Consider the following 16,868-nt stretch of genomic DNA (forward strand, 5'->3'; position numbering starts at 1 on the left):
TCAGCATTTGCTGGGTATGGGGAGATGGGATGGGATAGAAAATACCCCATGAAGGCTGAGGGAGAGGTGGTTGGGGTATTATTGGGAATGGGGAAGTACCATGTCTCGCCCTTGGGTATCCTGCTCCCAATCCCTCGTCACCCTCCACTCAGGTGATCCTCCCTTGCTTGTCCTCCCCCATGGTCAGGATCCAGAAGCAATGGCCCTTCCCTGGCCACAGGAACGGAAGATCGCAAGGGAGTAGGTAATACAGTCAGGTTTCTTACACTTGACACTTATCTTCTTTGGTGAAGCTCCTGTGCAACAGAGCTGGAAACTCAATGCCATTGACTGGTATTGTGTCAGCATTTTCAGATTCAGTAATCTGCTACTGCCAGTGGAATGGCCATACTCAATGGAAAACATAACCTTGTGCATAGCATCTAACCCACCTCCATAAAGTAGAGGCTCATTGTCTTGTACATAGCACACTTGCCCGTCCTTTTGGGGGAATCTTGAAGATCACCCATCAAAGGCACACCGTTTGCCCAGTGACTGTGTTGCCATTCTTGGGCAGACTGTGTCCCTTTGCCTCGGCTCTCCAGTGCTACCACAGGCAGGGGTTCACATTTGCACCAATGCCTGATTCTTCTCCTAGGCATCGATATGCCATATGCACTACTGTCTGGTCCTCTGCCCCTAGCATTGCAGTAGGCAAGAATCATGACTCGGACGAGAAAGAGTTCACAGGTTTTTAATCTGCTGTCAGGTTCAAAATAATCATTCCATGAGACTATCGGCTCAATATTATCCTTTCAAAGGATCTTGTCAGGAGGTTGTAAAGACTTGGCGGACACAGTGAGTAGATATATATAATAAGTTTATTTCGGCGAGCCAGCCGGAAGGACAACACGGCTACACTCCGTCCTTCAACCGCCACTGCTGTCACGCGACGTCGCTCCTTAGAATCATAACAAGGACAAGCCGACTCGCGTGACAGCACGAGGCTACAAGCACTAAACCTCTCCACAGAGGTCTTGTAATTTAATAGCTGTCTTCTGTCCAGAATCCTACTCTAACCTATCACTGTCCCTATTTCTTAAAGGAAACACACATCACACATAAAAGCAACAGTAGAAAGACTGTGTGGAACTATCAAGCCAAAGGGATGGCTGCTGGCCCCAGACTGCAACTTCCTCCAGCAGTTCCAGTTCAGAAAAGACAATTCCTAGCGTGCCAGGAGATTCCCCAGGTATTCTAGCCCAGGTCTCGCTCTGTCTTTCCCCTACCGTGGGGGTTTTTTCAGTCTTTCTTCCTCCTGCCGTTGGGGCTCCTTTCTTCCTCATTCCCCACACTGGAGTATTCGCTGTCTCTCCCCACTCTGGGGCTCCTCTCTCTCGCAACACCACACACTGGGTGGAGCCACTTATGCAGCCTTTCAGCTGGTCAATGCACTGGTTCTTCGAGGCCATTCTGCCTCGCTCCTTACAGCTTCTTGGGCCAGGCACAGTTGCTTACATGATCAAGGCCCTCTTGCCTCGCTCTCGCAGCCTCTCCAGACTGCTCTGGCCAGCCTACCGCAGCGCTTGCCTGCACCCTGGTGCTCCTCCTATGTCTGAATGCCGAAGCTGGCGTCCTCACACTCTCTCGCTGGCCAAGTCCCCTTCTTCCTGTGTGGTGCAGTTAAGTTATGAGCTGCCTGTGATTAGTAGACCATGTGATGCTCCTCTAGGGGCTGGAAGGTATTGATTCACCACATGAACTACTGGCTTGTGGCTCTCCTAAGAATCCATTCACCATTTTCACTACTGGATAGTTCTTCTCCTAGGTATTCATTCACCATATGAACTGCTGCATGGATCTTCCCTATGCGCTGTTGCCTTCCACTTGGTTCTTCTTTTAGTTAGGCATTCACCATACAAACTGCTGCCTCGCTCCTCTCCTACAGATCCATTTTCCATATGCACTTCTGCCTGCTCTTTCCCCCAGGATCCATACTCCATATGCACTTCTGCCTGCTCTTTCCCCCAGGATCCATACTCCATATGCACTTCTGCCTGCTCTTTCCCCTAGGATCCATTTTCCATATGCACTTCTGCCTGCTCTTTCCCCCAGGATCCATACTCCATATGCACTTCTGCCTGCTCTTTCCCACAGGATCCATACTCCATATGCACTTCTGCCTGCTCTTTCCCCTAGGAATCTATACTCCATATGCACTGCTGAGTGCTCTTTCCCCTAGGAATCCATGCTCCATATGCACTACTGCCTGCTCTTTCCCTTAAGAATCCATACTTCATATACACTGCTTCCTGCTCTTTCCCTAGAAATCCATGCTCCATATGCACTGCTGAGTGCTCTTTCCCCTAGGAATCCATGCTCCATATGCACTTCTGCCTGCTCTTTCCCCTAGGAATCTATACTCCATATGCACTACTGCCTGCTCTTTCCCCTAAGAATCCATACTTCATATACACTGCTTCCTGCTCTTTCCCTAGAAATCCATGCTCCATATGTACTGCTGAGTGCTCTTTCCCCTAGGAATCCATGCTCCATATGCACTGCTGCCTGCTCTTTCCCCTAGGAATCCATACTCCATATACACTGCTGCTCGGTTCCTGTATGTTACTCACCACCAAGCTGAACAGGCCGGGCGTTGCTCCAACCTCAAACCCACAGGTAAGAGGGAGCTGCTCCGGATTAATGTTCAGCCCAAGCTGAAGTGACCTCCCAAATGGGAAGCACCCAGAACCAGGCCTCCTCAACTTGAGGAACTCTTTCATGCAATATACCCCTCTGCTGTACTCAGATAACAGACAGAGGAGTCGATTACCCAAAAGAGCGGGGATACCCACACCGCTACACCAAGGCTGGAAAGAAAAAAGGACACTGATTAATACAGCGAAATAGGTTCCCTTATACAGTATTCCTACTAGTGGTGAGTATACCTGAAAAGACCCTGGACTGGATATTAATGCCAGTGTGGGATGGTAAGCAATGGATAACCAACCTAACAAGGAAGAAGGGAAGGATCAGTTATCCCCAATACTTTAGGATACAAAAACCATGCTTATTCATTTGTGATAGCTTCCCCTATAAGCGGAGAGAGACACTGAGGAATCAGGTAAGGAAACAACGACAGGAAAAAACATAAAATGGGTAGATTAGTATAGGGAAACACCCCGGGCGGCACTGGGATGCTGCTAGAGTCAGGGTGGTGCACTGAGCAGTATAGCGTCCAGAAATGCACAAGTAGTGATCCAAAAATACAATGTCCCCAAAAGTCACTGGAGTTCTGTTTGAGAGTTAGTTCTGAAAATATTTCCCCAAAAAGTCACTGAAGTTACGTTGTGAGGATGGTTCTCAGATACTGGGAAGTTCCCAGAAAGTCAGTGGAGTTCTGTTGTGAGGTTGGCTCTTGAATACACAGTTGTTTTGTACTACCAGAAGCAAACCATGTAAGGTAAGTAAGACAGGCTAACTATAGAAAGCAATAAGGAAAGACAGGCTTTCCTTGTTTACTCTGTATACCTATAGTAGGAGCCAGGTGGAATGGTGGGTACAGAGAACGCAGACCGGTTGTAGCTACTCGGGACAGCGAAAGGAAAGTGTGGAAGATATCCCCAGGAAATGTGCCCAGGGGACGGACGCGCACTCTGGAAGGCTCCGCCGGATGGGTGAAGCTCTAGTGAAGTAGTCGAGGTAATGAAGACGCTAGGCAGGAGAACAGGAGGAGTCCGTGGATGGTCCGGGTTGGGTGCAGGGTACGATTTGAACAAAGTCAAAGGAATAAGCTGAAGCAAGTCAATATGGAGTCCGAGATCAAGGTATCGGTAACAAGTTTGTTTTCCAAATGAAGTAACGCTAATTAGAAGCAGCGTTAGAGGGGCAAGGAGCGCTTTTGTGGACTTGGCGAGAGGCAGGGCCTGCACCGACGTGCCGGAGTCAGCTGTCTTGTCACGTGACCTGTGGGAAATGCCTGTAACCTGGAGAAAGGAATGCCACGTCTCCAAGGCAACAGCCAGCGTTGCAGGAAAGGAGATGCCAGCCTTCTGGGCAGGTGGCGGCGTGCAGATCTTGCGGGCAGACCCTGCGGGGCCTCAGGTGTAACACTGTATCAGGCATTTCTTTATACTTATACACAGATGCCTGCTCTTTCCCCTAGAAATCCATGCACATATGCACTGCTGAGTGCTCTTTCCCCTAGGAATCCATGCTCCATATGCACTGCTGTCTGCTCTTCCCCAAGGAATCCATGATTCTTATGCACTGCTGCTTGGTTCCTGTATCAGGCATTTCTTTATCTATATACACAGATGCCTGCTTTTTTCCCTAGAAATCCATGCTCCATATGCACTGCTGAGTGCTCTTTCCCCTAGGAATCCATGCTCCATATGTAATGCTGCCTGCTCTTTCACCTAGGAATCCATGCTCCATATGCACAGCTGCCTGCACTTTCCCCTAGAAATCCATGCTCCATATGCACTGCTGCTTGGTTCCTGTATCATGCATCTGTTTTTTTTTTTTTTATTTGTTTATGGTTTATTCAACCTTTACAAAATTCACATTCTAATATGAGTTGCAATTTAAAATATCTACAAATCCTTTGCAATTCAGTTAACTCATTAACCTAAAATCGAAAATGTCATACATTTAACATTCCAGCAGGAATAGTGAGCACCCACATATTACCACAGCATCATAAATCCAGAATCGTGACAGTGCCAGCTCAATACATACATTACACCGACTGGTCGTCTTTTCCAGCTAATTCCCGTTCAATAATTACAAAGAAGTTTGTTAAACAGATGATAAGTGTTACACTTCTTCCCCACATGCATCGTTGCCAAAGCGATTCCCTACTCATACTCGCCTCAGTATAGAGGTGGGTGGCAAAGCATCGTTTTCGCTCCACTTCGAAATACCTGCAATATACAGTTAGGTGCTTCAAGGATTCAACTATAGCCGGTAATTTACAGAATCTACATAGTCCTCTCAATGCATTATTCTTATACTTTTGCCAAGACATAGGGCCTCATTACAAGTACTCCGGTCCGGAATTAACACTGCTGGTAAAACCATACCGGCACCGTTTCCATGTCCGCGCAATCATGACCCGCGGCCCCGGTAATAGCACCACCCTAAACCGCCGCCGCGGAAATAGGGTTCCCCTTAATTCCGCCTGCACGGAAACCCCTCCGTTACCGGCAACACGAAACACCGTGAGCATCACAACTAGCGCGGACACAGAAATACCGGGAAAAAAATGGCGGAAATACCGTGATCACGGTGGCGGAACCGCCGCCACCGCGAACATGGCGTTATACACTGCCTGCTGAACTGAATCAGGGCACAGGTGCACCAAATCAGCCCAGCTGGACCTAGCAGGCCACTGGGAGCCTACAAAAGGGCCACACCCAGCCCAACACAACACAGAACCATGCAGGCAGCAGGGCTAGTAGCACTGGGACTGGGCCTACTCAACCAACAGGCAGTACTGCACATGGTGGCAGTAATGGCGCAGAGGAGGAGGCGTAGGCGGAGGAAGCGCAGGCGGCAACCAGCCAACCCTGCAGCTATGGCAAACCCCATTGCCCAGCCAGCCCGACCCCGCCGCCAGCCACCAATACCACGCATCAGGGCCTCACCCTGGAACCTCACCCCAGGACAGATCCACACCCTATACCGGCTGGACCGTGCAACAATCCTGCACATCACCGCCATGATTGAGGACAACATCAGCAGCCTAATTGACACCCCCACCGCCATCCCCCCCCTCTTGAAGGTTGTCTCAGTTCTGCATTTCCTTGGCACTGGCACCTATCAACACACGGTTGGTGAGCTGCACGGCATATCACAACCATGTTTCTCAAAAATCCTGGTACAGGTACTGGATGCCCTGTTGCGCCATGTGTCGGAACACATAGCCCTACCCCGCACCCTCCCCGAGGTCATTGCCACCAAGTTGGCCTTCCATGCCATAGCAGGCATGCCAAATTGCATAGGCGCAGTTGACTGCACCCACGTCGAGCTGACAGTACCACATGCAATTGAGGCGGTGTTCCGCAATAGGAAACAGTATCACTCTTTGAATGTCCAGATGGTTTGTGATGCCATGCAACTGATTACACACTGCTGTGCACGTTTCCCAGGCTCATCACATGACTCAATGGTACTGCGGAATTCCACATTGCCACGGTACATGGAACGCTATGCCGGACAAAGCACATGGCTATTGGGTGAGTACAGCTGACGATGCTACAACCCTGTCGGAGTGGTGTGTGTGTGTCCAGGCAATGAGCATTGTGAGTGTGCCGCTGTGACCGCACATGCATCACCCCCCTTCCATCTACCAAATACACAGCGGATGCCAAACATCATAAAGGAAGACATGACAGGGCACCACAATGTGCCCGTGCACACGCTGCCACAGCCAATCCCGTCACTGTCCCATGAACCCTGTGCCACTGCAGACACCCACCCTCAATTGAAACACTGCCCCAAAAAGCACGAGAGGCGTGTAAATGATACGACGTGTATTTACTACTTCCGTACAGTGGAGTCACTCTGCCATGTGTGGACAGCACTGCACCATGACATGCACACAATCAAATGTCACCCGCAGGGCACAGTAAACATGCAAGTTAATGTGTAGGCCCATATGCAGTCAGCGACATACATCGTGATGCCCAAAACATACCTCCATACACTGCATGGCACATATGCATGAATGAATGATGATACAAGAATGCACAGCAGCAGATGAGGACATGATGCCACAAACACTGACATGTTCCCCCATCTACATCCCATGTAGGTGATGCGGGATATGCACTCACGCCATGGATGATGACACCTGTACGGAGACCAAGGAACAGGCATGAAGAGGCATACAATAGGGCACATATCCGCACACGTGGAATGATTGAGAGGACATTTGGACTGCTGAAGGCCCGTTTCCGCTGTCTGAGCAGATCTGGCGGATCACTGCTGTACAGCCCAGTGAAGACGGGCAAAATCACGCTGGTATGTGCCATGCTGCACAATATATGCCTGCGCAGGAACATCCCAATGCCACCAGACGCAGATGAGGAAGATGGGGATGGGGATGGGGATGGAGATGGGGATGGGGATGGGGATGGAGATGGGGATGGGGATGGAGATGGGGATGGGATGGCACCGCCTCCCCCTGGGGGTGCACATGATGGCCAGAGAGCACGGGATGCCCTGATTCGCATTTACATTTGAGTCACAGCACATTCACAGTAATGCACAAACATGGTGACGACAATGAATTAATAGTTGCACTGCAAAATAAATGATCAATGTCCACACATGTATGTCTTGATTTGAAATGGTGATGTATTGATGTAATAACAACAGGGAAGAAGGTGCATTGGTTAGGGAAGCTGTACACCCGGGGCCACCCACCACCCAAACGTGCCCACCCCCACCCAGAGCCCATTGTCCAAACCCCCAAAACTACCTACCCCACCACCCAAACGTGCCCACCCCCACCAAGAGCCCATTGTCCAAACCCCCAAAACTACCTACCCCACCAGCCAAACGTGCCCACCCCTCTCACACCCTTGTAGTCCACATGTGTCCTGCACTGCCCCACACACATGCCATCACTTCCGTGTGCGCTTCTGTGCAACCTTGGCCAAGGGACCCGTTAGCCTACTCGAGGGCCTCCTCGGACTGGCAGTAGTGGAGCTGGATGGGGTGGTAGTGTTTGATTGGCCAGAATCAGGGATTGAGGGCATCCGTGCCAGATTTGCCTGTTGGCCAACCAACATGGCCTCCACAAGCCTGGAGGTGTGGTCATTGCCCTCCCGCACATGGCGTGCAAGGGTCACTATGGTGCTCGCAAAGCGTCCAATGGACCGCGACAGGCGACGCACTGAGGCGCTGTAGCTCTCCCTCTGCAGCCTGGATTCCTCTAGCTGCCTCTCCACCAGCTGGGTGAGGGTAGCCTGCTGGTCCTCCATCCGCTGCATGCGGGCATTCAGTTCGGCCATGGATGGGGTGGGCGACCTCATGGGACTCCCCAGTGAAGTGGGGCTGAACCCCAGCTCATGGAAGGAGCCCAGGTCTTCCAATGTGGGCATCTCCCCCTGTGGTCCCGTTTCCGAGTGCTCTTGCGGGGCACTGTTATCACTGCAGGCCGCCCCCTCTGCAGTGCTGCTGCCTTCGGTGTTGTGTTGGGTGGCCATGATAGGTTCCCGTGGCACCTGTCTGGACTCAGCCAGTGTGGAGACGGTGGGGATGTTGGTGGTGGTGGTGGTGTGCCGCACATCTGTAGTGGCTGGTAATGTGGCCAGAGGTGCAGAACTGCCGGCAGCATCCTCCTGTGTGGTGGCGGTGGCTAGTGTACTTGCCGATGCTGATTGGCTGGCCTGTTGTGCAGTATCACTGTCACTTGAAACGGCTGTGGGGACACAAAGGGCATGCAATTAGTGTTGTTGTGGTGGCAGATGGGTGCATCACATGCGTCATTAAGATTGTACATTGAATAGTGTTAGTCACATGCATCTGATTGCTGGTGTCTGCATTCAGTGATATTGGTTGCCATACGGATTATAATGGGTCCTTTGGCCCACACATGCACTGCCTGGGGGGGGGGATTGTTAATGGGTCTTTTGGCCCACACATGCACTGCCTGGGGGGAAGGGGGGATTGTTAATGGGTCCTTTGTCCCACACATGCACTGCCTGGGGGGGGGGATTGTTAATGGGTCCTTTGGCCCACACATGCACTGCCTGGGGGGTGGGGGGGATTGTTAATTGGTCCTTTGGCCCACACATGCACTGCCTGGGGGGGGGGGATTGTTAATGGGTCCTTTGGCCCACACATGCACTGACTGGGGGGGGGGATTGTTAATGGGTCCTTTGGCCCACACATGCACTGCCTGGGGGGGGGGATTGTTAATGGGTCCTTTGGCCCACACATGCACTGCCTGGGGGGGGGGATTGTTAATGGGTCCTTTGGCCCACACATGCACTGCCTGGGGGGGGGGTTGTTAATGGGTCCTTTGGCCCAGTACTCACAACTGCATATTTACATGTGGCATTCATGTTTGGGCACTTACCGGCATCTGCAGGTGGGCTCACTCCTGCCTCAGCCTGCCCAATCCCATGGATTCCCTCTAGGTGGAGGACGCTGCTGCAACGCTCCTCCCATGCTTGCAGCCTCAGTGGGGAAGGGGGTCCTCCGCCTGTCCCACTGCTGCGTTGGCGGTGCGTGGAAATGAGGTTGCGTACCCTCAGCCTCAGGTCGTCCCAACGCTTGTGGCAGTCCTTCACGCTCCTCACTGCCACGCCCACGGCGGTGCACTTGCGTGCAGCTTCGGCCCACACCTCCTTCCTCCGCTGCTGTGTGGCACGCCGTTGGTCGGCGCTGAACAGCATCTCAGCATTGTCTACAATGTGCTCCACCAAGACGGTTAGCTCTGCCTCGCTGAAGCGCTGTTTGCGCTGCCTCTGAGCAGGAATCCTGGCAGACATGCTGGTGGTCCCTTTTGGCTTCTCAGAGTCAGGATTGTGCTTGTGCTGGCTCTGGATAGCAATGGATTGTGCTTTTATATGATGGCCGCCTCTCTGTTTCCTGTTTTGGCGATCATGGTATTTCCGGTTCCGTGTCCGTGGCGGCGGAGGCGGAAACGGGTTTTGCGCCACTTGTGGCTTCGTTATTTCCATTTCCGTGGGGTATTCCGTGACGGCGGTAACAACGTTTCCGAGTCCGTGTGGTGCGCGCCACCGACAGCGTGTAATCGGACGGTTTTTCCGCACCCTTGCGGACACGGAAACGTTTTTACCGCCATCACGGATTTTGCACGGTCCCGGACTGGCAGGTTGTAATGAGGCTCATAATCTTTTCATTAGTAAGCATCTGATTCAGACGAAATCTTAGGTAGATCCTTCTTGCAATATTGCATGGAAACGCAATCTGATACGTTGGGCGAAAGCCCCATTGTCGTATAAATTTCGCGTATTCAGTGTATGTTTGATACCCATGAATCTTTTCAGTCATCAAACACCAATGGTATCTGCAGTATTTAGTCTTACATGATGGTAGCCCCAATACCAAATCCTCATGTGAAATCATAGCATCTGAAAGGAATTGCTCCATCCTATTCTTAAGTATCAAGATCGACCGAGGATGCCCCTTCTCAGTCATTGTTGCCAGTTCTTCATATAAGGAATTCTTTGGAGGAGCCAGCATTTTCCCATAGTTGGTTAACATTCGCCAATGCCATTTAACTGATAGTGGTAGAATTCCCAACTCATGGCAAACAATAGCATTTGGTATGGACATTGCAAGACCCAGAACCTGTTTTAACATTTTCCCCTGGATAGTATCCACAATATCATCCATCTTGTATAAACAAAGATCCAATGCATATAACAGGATTGGTTCAATCTTTTGTAGATAAAAAGTAAGCATTGGAATCATTGAAAATTTCCCAAGGCGATAGTACACCAGTTTAAGCTGTGGTGTCAGCGATTGGGCTTTTTTAGTTAAGACCAACTTCCAGCTCTCACAGGAATAACTGTATGCCAGATGATAACCCAGATAGCGCATGGATGGGGCCCTCGGAATCGCACAGCAATCAATAGACCATATAAAGTTTTTAATTTTTTGACGTCCTTCATTGAAAGTAATAATAAAGGATTTCTCCGTATTAATCGTTAAATTATGTTTACATGCAAAGGTATAGAAAAGGTTCAATTTAGTCTGTAATCCATAGGGGGTCCTATCGAAAAACAGTAAATCATCCGCAAAACTGAGCCAATTCAATGCAAGAATACCCAATTTTGCCGGAAAAATCACTGCCTCCTGCCATTGATCGTCCAAATCCAATAAATAAAGGTTGAACAGCACTGCAGCGAGATTGCAGCCCTGTTTCAAGCCGATCTCAGTCGGAATGGGTTCGGTGAGTACACCAGCCTTAGTGAGTCGGATACGATATGTTGTATGTTGGTGCAGGGCCGCTATGATAGAAACTAGCTGGGATGAGAAACCAAATTTAATCAATTTATTCCAAAGTAGCTCTCTGATTACTGAATCAAACGCAGCGGTAAGATCCAAGGCCGCCATGTAAACACAACCGGCCTAGTCTAATTTGGTTTGCTGGTACAAGTGGGCAATAATAGTTGCGTTGAGCTGGCAGCCCATGAATCGTCGAAATCCAGTTTGGAATTTGGATAGTAGGTTAGACTGATTAATATATTGGTTAATGGCTTGTAATAGGAGATTAGTAAAAATCTTAGCCGAGGCATCCATAAGAGCAATCGGCCTGAAGTTCATTGGGTCAGTCATAGGCCCCTTTTTATAGATTGGGATAATTATCGCAGAGCACCAGGAGGCGGGAATGTGCCCAAGATGATAAATAGCGTCAAATTTGATTTTAAATAATGCCGCCCACATTTCCGAATTAAGCTTAATAAGACATGGCGGAATGCCATCTGGTCCTGGTGCTCGCGACCCATTAGATTTTGTGATGGCCAAGTGTATTTCCTCAATAGACCAAGGACAACCCTGGAAAATGGGACGGAATGACAATCTCTCCTCTAATATAAATTGACTTGGCATAGCGAATTTTACTCTGATATGATTTACCCAGGAAACAGCGGATATAGCTGATTCCTCAATCTGCTCGGCTGTGCCGAATAGGGTACGCATAGTCACCCATAAATTCCTAGCATTTTTAGGAATTAGAACAGCCATGAGATTCTGATTCTTGATATTGAACAGCTCATATTTCAGCCGTTTTATTTGTGATTTATAGCATTTATTAATCTCCGCCTTAGTCTCTGCGTAATCACTGTCTATCTGTTTGCGGAAACCTAATTTTCTAATTCGATACCGTTTTTCTTTCCTTAAATCAACAATTTTTTGACTATATTGATATTGGTGCTTAGTTGGTTGCCTGCACTCAGACGCTGCCTTCAAGTTTGACATATGCACCGCTATTCTGATAGAATTCTGGACCTCTTGCAACACACAAATAACACCTATACTCTCAACACTCACTCTAATCAACGGGACCTCTAGAATTGCAGCACTAAATGATTGACATCTTCTAGAGGTCCACTTGATTGATAACCCGGCCCGGTCATGGGCAATGGCCCTTAAGTTGGGCTCCACATCAAGACATAATATTTCCAGCTTCAATTTAGTTTTCAGGGCTAAATGATCCCCTTTAAAAAGATTAACAATCAAAATTGGATCAACCAGATGTGACCATCCTGTGGAGACAAAGAAATAGTCAATCGTTGAAGTATAGGGACCTCATGCCCATCTATGATGATAAGGACCTGCCTTGAACGGAATCATCTGAATGTCCCAAAGCATAAGAAACTCCACCCACCTTACACCATTCGCATATGATTTCTTTCTAGAATCAGATTTACATTGTCTACCATAAGATCATCTATACAAGTGGCATTAAAGTCACCCCCTATAATCACGTTCAAGTTTCCTTTGGTCCTAATGATCTCTTCAAAAAGGGAATTTAAGCGATCTGTTAGGGTTTCAAAGGAAGTCACCGCCTGATTCCAATACAAATTAATAACAATAAAATCTTGAAATCGGGATTCCTTGCTTGACATTTGCACAACCAGTAAAGCCTCATCAGCCCACAGCAGATGGGAGATCACTTTCAGCTTTTTATCAATCAGGATCGCCAGACCCCCAGCTGGACGTCCTAGTTGCCTCTTGATGCCGGCTGATAGTAGGAGTCAAACCCTTCCAAAACTACCTCACCGATAATCATAGTTTCTTGGACCAAGCAGATCCCTGGACGAGAATCACGATCAAGTGCACCATTCCATGCTCTTAAATTAGAGCTCCAACACGAGTTCCATGACAGCAGGGACAATCCACGCTCATCCTCCTATTTTTTGCCCATCATTGTTGACGGTTTAGGAGAAACTGATGCCCCCTTCCCCATCATCCCCGATATTGAAGCGGCAAGATTCATAAATTGCTTCAATACCTCTTCACTAATCTGCGGTATCGGTCCTTCCACACTCATGTTCTTTGGTTGCTCCGGGATAGTTGCAATGTAAATTTCTGCACATTCCTCAGAATTAAATAGACACGGAAATAGCCCAAGTAACTCTAGGTCCTCCCTTTGTGCCCAAATTAATCGTGCAATGATGTGAGAGTGATAACCACAAATCATCCTCGTGGGGTTATTGTGGGACAATCGCACCCATTCAATGTTGTTACTTCTGATAGTGCATAGGGCTGGGATCGCTTGAAAGGCCTTCAGCATAGCTGATCGATTCAAACTTATTCTGGCAGAGGGTGGCTGTTTAGTTTCCCAACCCATGATAGATGGCATATCTGCGGTTAGGGAAATTATCTTATCAGACAATGCTTGTTCATATGCATCAGGGAAGGTTGTATGCTCAATCAACTCTCTTTCTGAGGGCAGTCTGTCTCTAGCCCTACATTTATTGATGTTACCTGGTGAAGAGTCACAACTACCATTCCCATCTTTTCCAATATTTGCTTTAAGCACAACTTCCTTCACCTGTGCGTTTACTAGCAACTCCTGGTGTTGATCATTTTTAGATAATTTACCCTCCTGCTTTTTTTCTCCACTTAACAGCAACTCAGTGGGTTTAGTTGGTATTTTAATGATCTCCCCTGACTTTTTCAGGGATTTCTTAGAGACTGCTTCCTTAATTTTCTTCGATGCCTTTTTCATGTAAAGAGCAGGGAAGAAACTGAGGAGCTCAGTTTGCTTATGTTTAGATAAAGACACCTCCTCTGTCTGATCAGGGGGATCTATTTCATTAGGCATTATTTGTTTCCCCTTCCCATTACACTTCTCAGCCAGGCTCTGGTTATTTTCAATATTCTGTAGCGCCCTAGACTCAGAATTAAGTTGCAATAGGTCTATCTTTTCCTCGTCTATAGATGTTTCTTTTATCTTAGTCTTAAACGAATCAAGAATAGAGTTTGTCGCATGTTGTTTGGTAGACGTCTTTAGATTTTTTGCTTGTTTAATTTTACGTTTTGACGCTCTCAATAGCAATCTCGTCTGCTTTCTTGAAAGTACCGGTTCATGGCATATGTCTTCAGCCTTCTCTCCATCTAAGACATGATGAGCATTCTGTTCATCGTCTTCGAGATCAATTAAGTTGGTCAAAGCTGACGGACTATCCAGAGACTCTACTCTTATGGAGTTAGACCGTGTTCCTATGGAGTCATCCATCATAACCGTCGGACCATATTGGCCATTTACTGGTTGCTGAGTGGCATTTATCTTTTGGATCTTAGTAAGAATCTGTTTGATGGCCCCGGCATTAGCCGTTCCCAACTCTAACAGCTGATTCAGGGCAGGGTTAACAGCCTCATTACTCTTTCTTAAATCAGAGGCCATAGCTTCAGCAAAAGTGGGAAACGGTTGGAACCCTATTCTTATATCAGACGATGTTTGTGAGGCTTTAGTACATACCGTCAGGGCATGACCCACTTTTGGTGCACTATTTAACTCACCTATGGTTTGTGACGCTTTTGAACTCATTTTAGGGACATCCCCTTGTTTGCCCTTAGTCAGGGCCGCCACCGCCTCACAGGTAAACAAGAGCACCTCAATTCAATTATTTTTAGCTGATAAGTCAATAATATCATCATGCGAATACATCAATTGCGCATGAGTATATTCATGTCCTTTATCAAGCAAATTGAGTATTCTGGATAGAACTGGAAACTCAACCCCAGTATCTGATAGCTCCATTAGATTGCGTTCTCCTTCCACTTCGAGTTGAGATAAGCTCGTTTTGGGGTCGTCATGATGTAACGACCCTGCTATATCTCCAACTAATACATTGGTGATTGAATGTCTACCAGAAAAGCTAGTTTCTTGATTAAGGGCCTCCTTTTCATTTTCGAAATTTGATGAAAAATCATCGAAGCAGGCATGTACCAAGGCTTGCGTCCCAGGTGCATAACCTGGATCCGCGTGAACATGTACATCTTCCATGCAGTAATTATGGGCTTTGACCGGGGTTGATGGGCCTCTTGAGAAGCGCATTCGCTTACCCAAAAGTGCCTCAATAGCCGGGGCAATGATAGACACATCAGTGAATCTTGGTTTAGTTGGTTTTATCCCCATTGTGGCTAACAAGATCTTTTTGGGTGGAAGCCCCAGGCCCTCACTCAGCCCCTCATTCTCATCATCATGATTCATTTCAGTTAGCATCTGATAGAAGGGGGGCATACGGCGAGGGAATTAGAGGCAAAATGGCCCCCTCCTTCATTGAGAGCATTGTTTTTTCCCCAACATCCTGGGGTACATGCTCACCCACATGTCCCAACAATTCTTCACATTTAGATGTTCCTACCTCATCTGAGCAGTATAATTCCGCATCGTCTTTAATGGGGATGTCAGACATATTCGAGTGGTTGCCCAACGATTGATTTAGATCATTGCTCTTCTCACCACGTATCTTCCTCCCACTACGCAGCCCATTCACCATTGTCACTGAGTCTAATGAAAGTAAACCAATCCCTCCTGCCCGCCACCCGTGAGCAATGAACAGTAAACAGTACTTTGAGTACTTTACACGGAGCGCGCGCGAGTGCGCGGGAACAAGGCTTTAAATAGGAAGTGATGCGGGCGTGAGTCACACACGAGGGCGGGACCCAGGGAGGAGACCTAAGCGAGAAAAAGAGAAAAAAAGAAAAGCAAGAGGCGACTTTCAGTAATGTAACAATTCCCACAAACTCTTTGTTGCGCAGCACCTCTAGCGCACGTTGCCCACGTAACGCTAGATGCTACACACTCAACGCTAGACGCTACACACTATCACAGTAGGCAGTCCAGCTCATTAGAGCATTACAGTCACCTTGATTGAAAAAAAGCTCATGCAGGAAGCCAGGCAACCTTGGGGTTGCAAATTAAGACGTCCTCCAGGTGTTACTTCTGCAGCCACGCTCCTTCCAGCAGATCAAAAGAAAGTTTCACTCTTGAATGGAAACGGGAGCAGGGGCAGCACGGCAGCACGGCAGCACGGCAGCACGGCAAGCCAGTAAACAGTACTTTGAGTACTTTACACGGTACGCGCGCGCGAGTGCGCGGACACAAGGCTTTAAATAGGAAGTGATGCGGGCGTGAGTCACACACGAGGGCGGGACCCAGGGAGGAGACCTTGATTGAAAAAAAAGCTCAGGCAGGAAGCCAGGCAACCTTGGGGTTGTAAATTAAGACGTCCTCCAGGCGTTACTTCTGCAGCCACGCTCCTTCCAGCAGATCAAAAGAAAGTTTCACTCTTGAATGGAAACGGGAGCAGGGGCAACACGGCAGCACGGCAAGCCAGTAAACAGTACTTTGAGTATCATGCATCTGTTATACTTATACACTGCTGCCTGCTCTTTTCCCTAGAAATCCATGCACCATATGCACTGATGCCTGATCTTTCCCCTAGGAATCCATGCTCCATATGCACTGCTGCCTGCTATTTCCCTTAGGAATCCATGCTCCATATGCACTGCTGCCTGCTATTTCACCTAGGAATCCATACTCCATATGCACTGCTGCCTGCTGTTTCCCCTAGGAATCCATGCTACATATGCACTGCTGCCTGCTCTTTCCCCTGGGAATACATGCTCCCAATGCACTGCTGCCTGTTCTTTCCCTTAGGAATCCATGCTCAATATGCACTGCTGCCTGCTCTTTGCCTTAGGAATCCATGCTCCATATGCACTTCTGCCTGCTCTTTCACCTGGGAATCCATACTCCATATGCCCTGCTTCCAGCTCTTTTCCCTAGGAATCCATGCTCCATATACACTGCTGCGGGGTTCCTGTATCATGCATCTGTAATCCTTATACACTGCTGCCTGCTATTTCCCCTAGGAATCCAGCCTCCT

This window comes from Ambystoma mexicanum, chromosome 6q (genome assembly GCF_040938575.1).
Source record: "Ambystoma mexicanum isolate Mex_15411 chromosome 6q, UKY_AmexF1_1, whole genome shotgun sequence".
Classification (NCBI taxonomy): Eukaryota; Metazoa; Chordata; class Amphibia; order Caudata; family Ambystomatidae; genus Ambystoma; species Ambystoma mexicanum.